Source organism: Perognathus longimembris, chromosome 11 (assembly GCF_023159225.1).
Source record: "Perognathus longimembris pacificus isolate PPM17 chromosome 11, ASM2315922v1, whole genome shotgun sequence".
NCBI lineage: Eukaryota > Metazoa > Chordata > Mammalia > Rodentia > Heteromyidae > Perognathus > Perognathus longimembris.
In genome coordinates, this window is record NC_063171.1 from 23,927,425 (window position 1) to 23,942,944 (window position 15,520).

The window sequence follows — 15,520 nt, forward strand, 5'->3', positions numbered from 1 at the left end:
TAAATCAAGGCTGACATTTTTAGCATCTGGGAAAAAAAAGCAATTGCATTTTATGTCTACATTTTGCTCGGCTAATCAAGGTGCGGAAGACACAGTCTGCCTGAGGAAACTTTTCCACTTTTTTATTATTTAGGTAGGGTTTGGTTTTCCCCAAAGAAACATGGAGCAAGTCTGTAAGACTTCAGTTTGATTAGGAAGAAAAGAGGCAAAGGTCCTCCCTGTCAGGCTTGATTTGAAGACACACATTGAGAAAATGTCTCCATGGCTGAGAAAGGGGACCTAGGGAGGGACTGAACTTTGGGATGATCTGAGTAGTCAGTCTTATAATTCTTTCTTCTGTCCACAGCTTGCCCCCTCCCCCTCTAAGAGCCTAGGGTACAGAAGAACCACTGAAGGAAAACCAATTTGATGCTTTTGACTAAATTGGCCAGAGATTAATTGTCTTACTAATCAGTCCTTTAACTGAAACAACCAGGAAAACAGCTCAGTTAAAATTGTTTAATCAGTTGATGTATATTGACATAGTTCAAGATCAAGCCACAGTTAATGTGTGCAAGGGGAAAAGAAAAATTATAATATTTCTTTTAAGCTTTCCATTTCTAGGCCTAATTATGAGTTTATCTAAATGCTTAGCTTTAGTAAGTGAGCATGCATTAAAGTTTCAAAAATCAAATATTTTGCATCAAGGCCTAACTTGAGCAAGTAATGCTTTCATGTGTTAACAGATAGTGAACCTGATAGTAACTTTATTTTTGAGGGTAGGGGACTTAACATGTAAAGTGCATTAAATCTTCAATGTTCCAGGAGATAGTTATGATGCCTGTTTTATCAGTGGGGAAATTGAGGCTACATGGAGATGGCTTCTAAACACCAAGCTCTAGCCTGCTCTTCTTAGCTGGTGAGAGAGAAATCCTTTGAATCGAGGCAGTTGTACCGTTGCAGATTTCATGTCTAAGTGCTATGTGTGTTCAGATTTGATCAAAGAAAAAGCAAAAGTTTTTCTAATAATGTTGGAAAGGACATATAACAAAACAAAATTTTAAAATATTTGTCTATATTTTCATTTTTGTGGGCTTGAAAATGTTTGAGAACCAGCCACAATTCCTGACAGCATATGGTTTAGTTGGTAAATAATAGCTAGTAGGTATTTACTTGCCATATGATTGACTGGTCTTGTGTTAAGGGTTTGTTTGTTTTTGGTTGGCTCTGGAGTTTGAACTCTGGGCCTAGTGCTGTCCCTGAGCTCTTCAGCTCAAGGCTAGCACTCTACCACTTGAGCCACAGTGCCACTTCCAGTTTTCTGGTGGTTAATTGGAGATAAGCGTCTCACCCACTTTCTTGCCCAGGCTGGCTTTGAGCCATGATCCTCAGATCTCAGCTTCCTGAGTAGCTAGGATTACAGGCGTGAGCCACTGGTGCCTGGATTTTTTTTTTTTTTCTGATACAAGAATCTGAATTCAGGATTCAGTGCTTGATAGGCTGGTGCTCTACCAATGAGCATTCCCCCCCCCACCCCCCCGCTGGTTATTTTTGAGGTGTGTCTGAACCATGATCTTCCTACTTTTTACTTCCTGTAGTAGCTAGTATGACAGATACATGGCCACTACAAAGAGCTTCTGTTAAAATGGTATCCAAGTATTTTTCTGTTTGGACTGGCCTGGAACTACAACATGTGAAAGCCTCCCACAGCTAGGATGACAGTGGTATACCACTATGCCCAGCTACTGGTTGAGAAATGGTCTCTTGTTTGTTCCTGGGTGGGTTCATATTGCAATTCTGAATTAATCCTCCCAACAAGTTAGGATTATAGAAGTGAGCTACTGATAAGTACATGTTTCTGTTAAGATCTTTATCTGCAGGCTTATAGAGGCTCCACATAGTTCTAAAACATTGGGCCCATTATGATCCTACATTCCAAGTGAAGAAAGAGAGGTGCTGAGAAATTTAGAAACTATCTTAGGCATTTAGATGAGAAGTGACATCCAGGATCAGATGCCAGCATATTGACTTCAGAGCCCATACATTTAAGTACTCTGCTTGATAGCAATAACAATGGCTTTGCGTAGTCCACAAAATGTTTTTTTTTTTTTCTGGTGAGACAGTATTGGCAGTGGTAAGTTTTTGCCTTCCTTTGTGTGTATATGTATGTGTATGTGCTCAAATAATTGCTTTGTGATGTCCCCTTTAAGATAATTCCAAGTTTTCTTTGAAAATGTTAAATTTTCCCTTTATTAGCACACACCTAGCTTAAAATGAATGGGGAAGAAGAAAATGTTTTCTGAGATTTATTTCAGAAAAATAAATCCAACTAGGACCTTAGGACCCTAGAAATCCTTTAAGGTAGTAGTAGGGATCTTAAAGTTATGTTTGGCATGTCAAAAAGTCAAAGTAAAATAGAGTTGTTGTTAATAAAGCAACAAAGGGCAAGTCAAACACTAGGTTCATGGAATTATATAAGCTTAGTGAGGTATGCAGATCATTGCATACTTATTGTCCTATGAATAAAAGTGGAGAACTAGAATATTTGTTAAAAAAGGTTGTCAATTAGACAAACACATTAAAAATAAAGAACCTTATAGGGAAAAGAACAAAATGGGTCCTTGGTGACAAAAAGATTGGGAGCTCCAGATGTAGGTGAATTTTCCTTTTGTTCCTCATCATTTGGTTATTTGTTGAAAATGTTAGAAAAATATCTTTCAAAGCCCCTTGATATAATTTATGTAAAGTGTTATGCAAATACTAGTTTTTGTTATTAATATTAACAGTAATAGTTATGGTAATGTTCTTGCCTGAGACTGTGATCTCAAGTAACAATTGTATCAAGACCTTTAATTTTAGACCTTTCATTTCCTGGGGTTAGAGCCATCCTCTACTTCTCTAAATTCTGCATTATCATGGGTGTATATTTTATGCTATATATTCTATGTGTAAAGGTGTGCCTGTGAGTACATGGATTGTGTGTGTGTATGTGTGCGTATGTGTGTATGTGTGCAGTGTACATACACCCATAGTTTTGTGTTATGTTATCACCCTTTGCCCCTTCTTCCCTTGTACAGCTGCACATTACAAGACTCCCAGAAAACTTATTTGAAAGTTTGATGAAGGATTTGACTTGAGGTGTGGGTTTTCACTCCTACATTTTTTTCTTTTTGCAATTAATTAGACAGGCCTTACCACCAAATTCTTTCCTGCTTCTGTGGAGGATGAAGGGTCTTTGAGATGCTAGATTGGAAAATCCACTGTCACTGTTTGTAGCCTATGCTACCCACACAGGTAGTTTGAATGTCATTAGGAGGTTGTGAAATCAGACATTTCTAGTTGTGACCAAACATGTACACTTAATGTGAAAAATAGATTCAATTCTTCCTTCCTTTTTAACTAGGTATTTTAAAGAACTTTGGAGACAATCTGAGTAACACTATTAATTAGGCAGAGATTAGCACATAATCAAATCACATCTGCTTTAAGAAAATCAGAGCCCTCTTTATTAAAATAGCACAAAGTGTGAATTGGTACATAGCAACCTAACACTACTATTGGTTTTTTTTTTTAAAAAAAAAGATATCAAGAACGGTAAGTTTGGCATCCACTCTAATCTTTAACTGTTATCAATCACTTCTTAGTCTGCTTTGTATTTCATTTATCTTGTTTCAAAGAGCTTCTTCACATCCTTTCCTGGGTCTTTGAGTCTTACAAAGCATGTTCTAGCATTCTTCTTTCCCCAGCTGTTTTCCTGGCCAGAATCCAGCTTGCACTTATTACTGGCTATACCTGAGGCCTTCTGATCACCTCAGGGTTCCCCCTTTTACTCTAAAGCTTCCCTCAGTTTCTGTTTTGCACAAATTATACTATTATTCTTATTTGCCTGAGCCTCATATGCTGCTGATCTCTTTCTGTTCATGACTTCCCTTCTAGATGGTGGAATCATAAAACCTCTAGTGTCCCAAACCTGAACCAACAGTGGACATAATGACCTCTTCCCCAAACAAGGAATAACAAATGGCCCCACACTGGCTCATCTAAGGTACTGGCCCTATATGCTCTGTATAGAGCCTATTTCTCATGTGGAGGTTTAGCTGGAAAGGGCAAAGAGGATCAAATGAGTAGATGTACGACTTCCTACACATAGTTGACAAACCATTGGGGAGGGCCCTCAGATGTGTGCCTTTCAGAAATCCCAACCTACTGGGCAAAACTCCAAACTGGAACAGCACTGGGTGTTTTCCCCTTATCCAATGGCCTACCTCATGCCTTAAGGTATACCCACAAGCTGCTAATAAAACACGTTTTCCTATCTTTCTACTATTCTGGAGAGTAGAAAGCTTCCCAGTTCTTTATCTGTGCCTGGAGCAGAGTTCTGATTTTAGACACTGTACCCAACAAACTTTAGTAACATGAAAAACATCCAATATGCTGATAATATTTCTAGTATCTGAAGCAGTAGGGCACAACATTCATAAGTGAACACATGCGTTTGAAAGCACAATAACCCTCTTTCCAACTGCTGTCAAGCCATTTTTTTTCCTTGCCCTGAGCTCACTCTTTATGATTCACATTTACATGAATGAGGCCTCTTCTGCAACATTAGTGTTCACAGCCTGCCAAGGAATTTGCCAGTGATGTAGAAAATTTCCACCCTTTTTACTTTTATCACTTAGATTAAACAGGATGCAATGATTTTGGAGAACAGGAAACCCAACTATGGCTTCCTGGATGGCCTCAGGTACATGGTTACTGGGCTAGGCGTTGAGTTAGGTGAAGACATGAATTGATATGGATTCTTGCTTTTTTCCTGTCTGCAGATTTGGGACGCTAAACCATGCATGGGATAAAATGCTGGCCAAAAAAATGTGTCATAGGAATACTGCTGCACTATCTACCTCACAGCCTGACCAAAATAGGACAATTTTAAGCTTTGTAGTCAGATGTGAGTCTAAATCTGGCTTTTCTAGTTCATTCTGAGCCTCAGTTTCCAACATAGAATGAGAGTAATATCTATCTTCCAGGGTTCTCGAAGGAATACATGCAACCCTATGTTGGAAATGCTCAGCAGAGCACATAGTAGGCTCACAGTTATTGTGTACTCTAGTAGATCAAGAGAAGAGTAGCTATCCTGAAGCTAGGGAAAACTTAAAATTGTTAGCATGATCATGCCTCAAGTGAATTCTGAACGTTGATGAAAATAGATGAGCAAAACCTGCCTGAAATGAGTTTCCAATGAAACCATATCCATTACCAGCAGCTGAGCCTGGCATGGCCGGTGGGCAGCAGACGCCCATGGGACTCTGCCCATCAGGCAGCAGTGAGGCAGGAGAGGAGGGATGCAGCCAGCTCAGATTAGTTTTTCAGGCTTCAGGCAGTGCCTCTGGGGAAAAAAGGATCGGACTCAAATGTTTAGAAGCTGGGAGAAAGGAACCAAAGGTAAGTTTCTCAAAAGAGTTGAGAGTCTGACTTTGAAGAACCCCAAAAGGGCACCTTTGTAGACAATCAAGGACAAAGGTCTGAAGTTTAAAACATGGGGGAAAAAAGAAAGATGAAAACTTTGGGAGTTTAGAAATCACTTGTTAGAACTCTGGTTAAAATCATGAAGGTAATTGAAATACATGGAAACTCTTATACACGGTGTATGTTATCCATTCAAGAGGCCTAGGTGTGTATGTGTGCGTGTGCACATGCGTGTGTATGCTTGCTCACATGGGAGCAAGTATAGCAGCCTTTCCTTTCCACAGAAACAATTTCCTCCAAATATGCCCTGGATTCTGTGCTTCTTTCTACTCTCTTCTCCCTCCAGCACCCTTCATCTCTCCTTTTCTTCCTGCAGTTCAACACATGCCCTAGTTTGTGATTAAAATCCAGAGGCAAAGCCCTTTCTTCACCTCAGTTCACCTCCTAGACCCCAATTCTTTGCTACCCATCCTTCAACATATAACTCTTCAAGTTGTTAACCAGTGCTGTTTTGAGTTTCTTGCTCTTCTGTTCATTCCTTAGTCTATCCCTTTGTTCTGAAGCTAGCTCAAATTCTCTGATAACTTCTTCATTTTATATCCATGGGCAAGTTTGAGCCTTCATTGTCATCAGCATCGCGACCACATTTTCTGATTATTCTTCTTCCCAGCAAGCGTTCCCAGAGATTCAATAGCTTCTTGCATTTTCTGATTGTCTCTTTCCCACTGGCTTCCTCCTAGATCTCCTTTGCTGGCCCTTCCTCCTGTGCTTTGCTCCAGGGCTTTGTTTGGGTTCTCTTCTCTCTGTACTGCCCAGGAAATCTACTCTGTCCTTGTGGCTTTAAGTGTTAACTGTATGCCAATGACAAATTTATGTCTGAGGTCCTTTGAGAGTCAGACTCATATATTCAATGAGCTACTTACCATCTCTACTTGGACGTCTCACAGGCATCTCAAAAAATACATGTAAAAATAGCATTTTCCATTTTTCCTCTCAAACTTGTCCCTTTCCCAGAATAGCCTATCTTTCTAAATGATAGGGTGATGTCACTATTAATGTTGTTCAAGTATATGGCCCTCAATTCATTAACAAATCGTGTCATATCTATTGCATTGATTCATTCCTTTTTTAAAAAAAATAATAAGCAGTTGCAGTTGATTCTCTTTGCTTGTGGTAATTATGTTCTACAGAATTGCTGGGAACACTCATCTAGTGATATTGAACTCCTGCTTTTAGGGAAAATATAGGTTATATTTCTGAAAGCCCATATTTACTATATTTTTGCCAAATAATCAATATATCCTATGTGTTTCTGCTTAAAGAACACATTTTGTAATGCATGTTGTTGATTTATTAACATCAAATTCACGTCCGACAGCAACATAAATCATGTATGAATGGATCTCATCTGACATGTGTGTTTTCTCTGTAAGTCACATCACAATCTTCTTGCACTTTAGAACACTTGACAGTGCTTCAGCATTATGCTTGTGGCCATGCGCACCCATACCAAAGCACAAAAATGTGATAAAGGTGTCACCAGATAGAATGTAAAAAGGACTACAGTATGATACTTGCAAAAGATGACAGAGTTGTATGTTGTTTGACATTGCCTAAGACAGTCTAGAACTCAAAATTACCTATCTGTACATGTGCCTATCTGCAGATGATAAGCAATGACTTGGGGGAGGGGGAGCTACAAAGAAATTTTAATAAGTAAGTGAGTCACAAATATAGAATCTGTGAATGAGGATCAACTGTATTAATATTTACATTCCAGACACTGTGCTGGAACTGAACAGACACTGCTAAGCACAACACACATGGTGCCTTCCTGCACAGAATATATTCCGTCTAACTCCTCAGTATATTTGAATCCATCTGCTTTGTAAAACTGCCCTCAACGGCCCTGGCTCTTATGACTATGATGATTAATCTAGGTATAAACATGACTGGGCCAAAGACACCTAGAAAATTGGTGTGTCGAGAATTGGTGTGTCTGTGAGGGTCTCTCCAGAGGAGAAGGGTGTGATAGACACTTGTTGGACTGAATGTACAAGGTCTGCCCTGGATGCCGGAGGACCGTCCAGTGGTACCCTCGATCTTACTGATTTCTTCAATCTTATCTTCCTTCTTTTCCTCCCTCCCCACTGGAGCTGGGATACTCCTTTACTTTGGACTTGGAACACTAAGCCAATATGGGTGTTTGGAATCTAGGACATAACCAGTAAGTAGCCCTTGGTTCTCAGGCCTTCCACTCCAGATAGAGAATTATACCATTGGCTTTCTTGGTTTGGAGCTTTGGGATGTGGGCTGAGCTATGCTACCAACATTCCAGAGTGTCTAGAGCACATAAAGACTGTGATGGATCTTTGCAGGATCTATAACATCACCAGCCACTTCCCTCAATAAGGCCCCTCTCTGTATTTCTATTTATCTTACTAAAACTTCTATTATGTTTTTATTTCTTTGCTGATTTGCTGTGTTACTTCCAGTAAACTTTAACTTGATGTTAGCTTTGTTTGTTTGGCATTCATTCTTTAGTACCTAATACAGTGCCTGTGATTAATATTTACTGGGTGGATGTGTTAGTATATTGGCACGTAAGTTATTTTCTTCATTCAAATTTATTTTACTACTTTTATTCATCCTAGGGAACTTCATTCTCTAATTCTTTATTTTTCATTTCCTTCAGTGGATTTGTAATTTAGCATTTTATTAGGTACAGGAGTCCATCCTCTAATCTCAAGAATCACATTTGCCGTAGCAATCTACCTTCTTGCCAAGATCCTATGCTGAGTGCTTCACCGCAAGGCTCTATAAGTTATTTTGATTGTTCTGTTAGGAATAGTCCCAGATGATTCCACATGCTTGCACATTCAGCAATGTAGCTGTCTTATAGTAGACCCTGTCACAGGTGAATGAGAGCTATCAGGTAGACCAGGTGTTCTGAACCATGAGCTGAATTTAAGCTGCCTTGTCAATCATTTGTAGTTCAGGCTATAGACCCAGATTATTCTGAGATGCACAAAGCCAAACTGGTATTATTTCTTGGAAATTCCAGAAACTCCTCTTTGGATCCAAGCTAAGGAATAACTAATTTAACAATAAACTGTTGAGGACAAACTGAGCTGCTTGTGTAATGATTGAGCACACACACAATCTTTAGATGTGTGGAAAGCCACTGTCTAGAATGATGGGGAAAGAATTACTAAACTGGATTTAATTGATGTTATACAAGTTTTTCTAACTGATCTGTGGACCACCTGTGTCAGGATCATCTAGAAATGTTTGTAGGGCAGTGGGATTCAGATGCTGGACTGAACAAAATCCTTGTTGAAAATTATTTCTTGAATTCCATCCTTACCTCAGACATAGGAGCTGTAGGCGATGTCTGGAGAATATCTGCCTTCTTGGAATTCTGGTCTGGATAGATGTCAAGGTTGTGATATGACTTTGAATTTGGGGCTTATAATCTCATGATTACATGCTCAATATCCATTAGACACATATTTTGAAAATATCTCAGTCTTAGTCACTGTTCTTGGCTTTTAATATTATGGCAAATTGATTATATGTGTCGACTTGACTAGGTGCCACAGTTAGGATCTTAAATTACTACCAAAGGACAATGTATTGAAAGCATGGTCCCCAAGCTGTGGTGCCATTGTGAGGTGAAGGTGATGTTACCCTTAGAGGGTAGTACCTGGATGACAAAAGTTGTTGTTCATTTTTATTTTTTTGCTTTAATTAGAGTATATGGGTGGAAGTTATTTACTGGTAGTCTGGGAGTATGGTTGTAGGAAAGTATACTTATCATCTCATTTCCTGCAGATGCTAAGACTTAGGTCTTATTAGAGGGCTCTATATTTAGGAGAAAATCACTTAAGACATGCATTCCAATGGTTGTAAACATGAGGTATTCAGCTCAGTCTGTGAAGATGCTATTTTTCCCATGCCAAATTGGCTTGGTCCAGAGCAGTGAGCACAGTTGGGTTCCCAGTGCTCAGTGGAAGTTTTTTTTATAATTCTTTCTTATAGTCTTAGAATTTGTTTAATCCATTAACATTTAATTTAATTTTTTCTATGTTCAATGTGGTCTGCCATTTCATTATTTGAATTTTTCAGGTTTAGATTCACCACAAAAATAGATTCTCTGATGAGATTTTCTATATTTTATTGCTTAAGAGTGTATTTTTCTTTATATACAAGAACATAGTTGTAATAACTGCTTTAAATTTCTTCTGTGCTAATTCTGATATGTGGATCCTGTAGTTGTTAGTCTCTGTTAATTGCCTTTATTCTTCAAGTATTGATGGTAGTTTGAATGTCAAACAATTCTGTCTTTATTTTTGATATTGTGACCACTTTTCTGATAGGAACTAACTTTGAAGAATGTTGAATTATGATTATTTTTTAATTAGAAAACTAACTTGGCTGCATTTGGATTAAAAGTTCTGCCTCTTGATTTACATTGCAAGTTATCTTTTGGCCAACATTTCTCAAAACTCACTCTAGGCCATTTATCCTTGGTTTTGACTTTCATTAGTACTGAATTAGGAGTCACTGAGTGAGTCAGAGGTAGTGGTAACATAGAATTTAGATCCCTCTTCTCCATCTTTTTTATGGGAATTCTAGTGGGTGTAGGTGCACTACACTCTGCTGTTCTTTGTTCTTCAGGCTCCTGAAGACCTTTGCTTTGAGTTTAAACCATCCTATAAAATCTTGATTCATTCTAAAAGTTGTAAAACAGGAAACTCACACTGTAATTTCTTCCTGCAAAGTTTGATACCCCCATCCAAAGTCTTGCTGCTTTTATTCTTCAGTATTCAGAGCTTTCAGCTTTATCTTTCTTCATCTTTCAAATTCTGGGCAGATTTCATATCTACTATTTAAGAAATGGCTAGTGTGACAGGGACATATTACTTAATAATAATATTATAGCACAGTTAATTGACTAAATATTCCATCTTAGATGTGACACTGAACATCACCTTTAATTTTGGACAAGTTTTTTCAGCCTTTGAAAGACTTGTGCCTATGGGAATAGATGGAAATGAAGGATGAACTCAAGAGTCAAGGTTTTGATAAGATCATTCATAGAGGTAGATCATATTTCCTGATATCATGCTGCTGACCTTTGCCTCAGACATTTTATAGAGACGAATGAATAGGGAAGGGTCTCATTTCTCTGTATGATGAAAAGAGTATTAGGGGAAAGAAAATGCTTGGGCATTTCTACAACAGAATGATTCAGGTTAGTTAGCTCTACATGTATGAATGAATTGTAACTAATGTTTATAAAAATAAAAGAACAACCACAGAATAGTAGATAAGCATAGACTTTGGAATGAGAAAGACATAGGTTTACTTCTATATCTTCCAATTATACAGGATACAACTAGTTTTCTACTTATAAACTAGGAAAGGTGAAATCTGCCTCACCAGGTTTACATGAAATCATATTCATCCAGCTAGAGCATCTAACAGGGCCTGAAATACAATAGGCATTCAATAAATACTAGTTATTATATCATAATTTCTATTTAAATAAAAATAGGGGTTCACATAAAGCCACTCAGTTTAAAACCAAGAAGGAAGGAGTCACTGAAAGAAGATGGTGCCAGGGGAAGCCTGTTTTCATAAATGGGAGTGAAAGGGGACAGATTTTTGAACAAGGCAATGCTATTTATGGGAGATGAGATGCCATGGGAAAACATGGTAGAGTTTTGCCAGTGGAGTGAGTAAGGCTCACTCTGGGCCCTTGCCTCAACTGTGAAAGATAAGATTAAATATTTAATGTCCATTATAATTAGGTCCTTGGGGGCCTTGTGGTACATTTCACAGACACATTCATTTTTCTGTTTACATTTCTAGCTTCAAGCATTGATTCTACTGTCTGATGTTCCTGTGTAGAATGATAGTTCCTTGACAGGATCACAGCCTTATTATCTAGTATTTGTAGGCTTAGAGGACTGAAAATGGTCCCTGTTTCCTAGAGGATCTGTAACCTATTCTCAGTCAGACTAAGGGTTTGAAGGAGGCATGACACATGCCAGACCATCAAAAAGCAGACCTCTGTTCATTTGTGTTGTGCACAGCTATAGTGAGAATGAAACATGGGAGAAAAGAAGAATCACATCATGAAAGTGAGCCAGCGCTCATTATAGCAGAACTCAAAAGGATTGGACACTCCACATTGTATCCTTAGCCTAAGGGAGGGCAGGGACAGAGGGAAGTAGCAGGTAGTTTGCATGCAGTTTCAAGGACTGTGAATCAGCTATCTTCCTCTTCAGGTGGGAGTAGTCAGCACATATCAAGCCTGAATGTAACATATTGGCCTCAGCAGCCCCTGTACATCCACATGATTTGTGGCCATATTTGACCAACTTAAAGTATGAGTGTAGTTCTGGGTTGTCTGGACCTATGCCAGACCATTTCCTTGTATGCAATGTCAATCCAGTCACAGGTATGAAATCAGGTGGTTGGAACTTTGGACCAGAAATAAAAAATCCAATCATGAACTTCCTGTGAGTTCTTGAGGTCAAATCCCCCTTTTATGCCTTGCCTCAGCTGGTGTGTTTTCTAACATTCTCCCTGGTACCCACAGGGTGAGTGGGTGAGGAAAGGAACTGAGTGCTTAGAGGCCAGTCTGACCTATCCACCTCTCTCTTTTCCACAGACACCTCAATCAAGCTGATAATAGAAAAAGTTATTTGCTAGTAGCAAGTGCTATTGCTTAACTCTCTTGTCTTTCACCCTCAGTTAATCAGTCACTCCTGATTTCCACCTCATACACACACTTCTAAAGTTTATCTGGGACTTCAAAGTTCTACTGCTGCTGACTTGATTCAGACTACAGTCACTGTTTACCTTGATGGTAACCACATTCCTCACAGCTTCCCCTTTTCAAACCTCCTATTGCTCCTTTACCCCAAACAGTGATCTTTCTAAAATGTGAAGTCTTAATCTCTTTGAGCTACACTTTATCCCTTAGTGGTACCATCTGTCAAGTAGGTTAAAACATGTTCTCACTTGGATGACAAGCCAGGCCTTTCTTCTTATTGTGACATCTTTCCCTTGAAGTCCAAACTGGACTCTAGTCTTACTAAACAGCAGCATATCAATCACAGACTCTTCAGTGTTTCTGATAGTCCTTTTGCCTGGAGTACTCCTCTTCTTCCAGTCCCTCCCACCCTCTTTCCCTGTGTCAGTGTTTCCCCTGACCCTGCAAATTTCAATTATGACTTACACACACACACACACACACACACACACACACACACACAATTGATGTTTCAGAATCCTGAGTACAATTTCCTCTCAGGGGCATCTACAAGCTGTGTTGCTCCTATCAAGTGGTCTTGAGTCACTATTGCAAGTGCTTTGTATTTGTGAATTTTTCAGTGACTCTTCAGCCTAGATTTGAATGCTGGGTCATGTCTGCTTTCCTTACTCCTGTCTTCTATCACTATGCCTGGCAAAATGTGACATATATATATATATAAGTAAGTCAATATGAAGTGTATATATATATATATATATATATATATATTTGCCATGATTTTTTGGGAGTGGAGGAAATTCAGTATTCATTTAAAGGAGAACCAATTAAGTTATTTAATTCTAGAAGGCCGTTGGCATTTCTACCCTGTGCACTTTTGCAGAGATAAGGTAGAGATGGCATTGGTTACTCATTCCTGAGAAAGTTCTCTAGAAGGCTTGCCATGTATGATTGGCTGTGTTAATATGAGTGAGTCTAAACTTCTAGACAGACTGACTTCCTCATTGGCTTATCTGGATGGGTCTGGAAGGAAGACAGTCAAGGAGAAATGGGTTCTTCATAAATTATGGTGAACTGTTTATACTTCTGAGCTACTGAGGTCTGCAAATGTCTGACTGAGCCTAGTTGCCATTACACCACTGTTAGAGTGTGTAGGGCTTTTAGAACAAGCTGACAGCTTGGTTCTCTCTTTCTGGATGATGAGTGGGGCCCTCAGGCTCCTGACAGGCTGCCAGCTTGAACATACTTCCCAGTGTCTGCCTGCTACCCTGCTGCTGGGAGAACAAAAAACAGTGGCACATCAACTTGGAGGACAGACCCACTGGGAGGATCGGCATTGGGACAGAAAACTTTCATTCTGTCACCTAATGTAAAATCAAGAAGATGTGGTAAAATCCAGGTACTAGATGAAAGCAAATGTCTCTTACTGTATTGTGTATGTGGAGCTGGCCTTAACCATGGTAACAAAATTAGGGGATTTATAGCACCATTCTTCCCCAGGGTATCAGATGCTCCACTATTAACAGGCTTTCAACACAACAGGTTCTTCCAGGCTCTCAGTTCTGGTATCATTTACTTATCTGGTAGCATTGGGATCTTTATATTATGGTGTCTATAAACTAAAACAGGCTAAAATATTAGTTTGTTTTGAAAGAATCTCTTCTGGGCATGTACCAGGTGTGTGTGTGTGTGTGTGTGTGTGTGTGTGTGTGTGTGTGTGTGTGTACATGTGTGCTTTAAATCTTAACCATTAAACATTAGACCAATAAGGAAGATATGCTATCAAAAGAGAGGGGTAAAACAGTTAAGAGAAAATTTGTACAAATCATTACAATACAAGTATGATACTGAAGGGAGTAATCAAAGCCAGTTTGTACTCTGGCAACAGTGCTCCTCTTGTAGTCTCTCTCTCTCTTTCTCTCTCTCCTCTCTGTCTTCTCTGTCTCTTATCTCTGTCGGTCTGTCTCTGTGTCTCTGTGTCTGTCTGTCTGTCTCTCTCATGTTTGTCCTGGGGCTTGAACACTGTTCTGGGCATTGTCCCTAAGTACCAGCTTTTGGTGGTTAATTGGAGATGAGAGTCTCACAGACTTCCTGCCCAGCCTGGCTTCCAATCATGGTCCTAAGTTCTCACCCTCCTGAGTTTTTCATATGTGAGCCCCTAGTGCTCAGAAGGTCATTGTTCCCACCGAGGGATAGCTCTTCTCATAGAACATCATTATCAATTAAGTAAATATGAAACATGAAAAAAGGAATCAGAATGAGGCCATCAAAATGACGGAACAAGGCATTGGTGACTCATGCCTATAATTCTAGCTACTCAGGAAGCTGCGATCTGAGGAAAGTAGTTTGAAGCCAGTCCAGGCTGGAGAACTCATCTGCAACAAACTATTCAGAAAAAGCATCAAGAGGTGCTGTGGCTCAAGTGGTAGAGACTATCCTTGAATAGAAAGAGGCTCAGAGAGCAGCAAGGTCATAAGTTTACACCCCAGGACTGGCAAAAAAGAAAAATCAAAATTTGGTTCTAGAAGCTGAGCCCAAAGCAAGAGTGATGAGTTGACTTCTTTTAGTGTTCTGTGGTAGTGTTACTTGCAAATGGTGGGAACCAATATAGAACAGCAAAAGCAAGAAGAGAAACTACTACTGGAGAGATAAAAAGAACTATCTGGGTAAATTTAAATACATATATTTAAGGACAGAGCTGGGTGAGTTGTTGAGATGATGAAGTTGTAGTATCAGAATTCAAATGGTCATTAAGTACTGAAAGGTATGACTGCCAAGATGAGAGGTTTATAGCCTTTAAAGTCTCAAACTCTGCTTTTGGCCAAATGGAATAATACCTATTCAATTTAAAACAACTAAAATTTTTGCTTTTTGCTTGCAGTGTTGCTTTGTAAGATTTTAGACATCAGAAAAATGACAATCCCTAAGAGATAGAAAACAAATGATGTGCATGGCAGAGGAGAGAAAATTTTGGTGTCATAATTTCTCTCTTCATTCATTGAACTTTTAATTAGTTGAAATGTTTTTGGTACCACAATGTAAGCCTCAATAAAATTTTTTGTTTAATTAAAAAGACCCAAATGATGCAGTCCCTGTGCTTGTACACCCCACTCCCCCACTTACAGGCACTCTTAGGCTATAGCTACAGTATGGGAAGGGGAGGACCGGGGCATGTTGGTGGCCTCCTGGATTTAAAGAGATAGAGTTGGGAGTATGGTCAGGCCAATGTGACTTCAATTTGTAGAACCCAGTGTGTTTGAGGAAAAAGCTGCGCAGAGAGAAATATTGGAG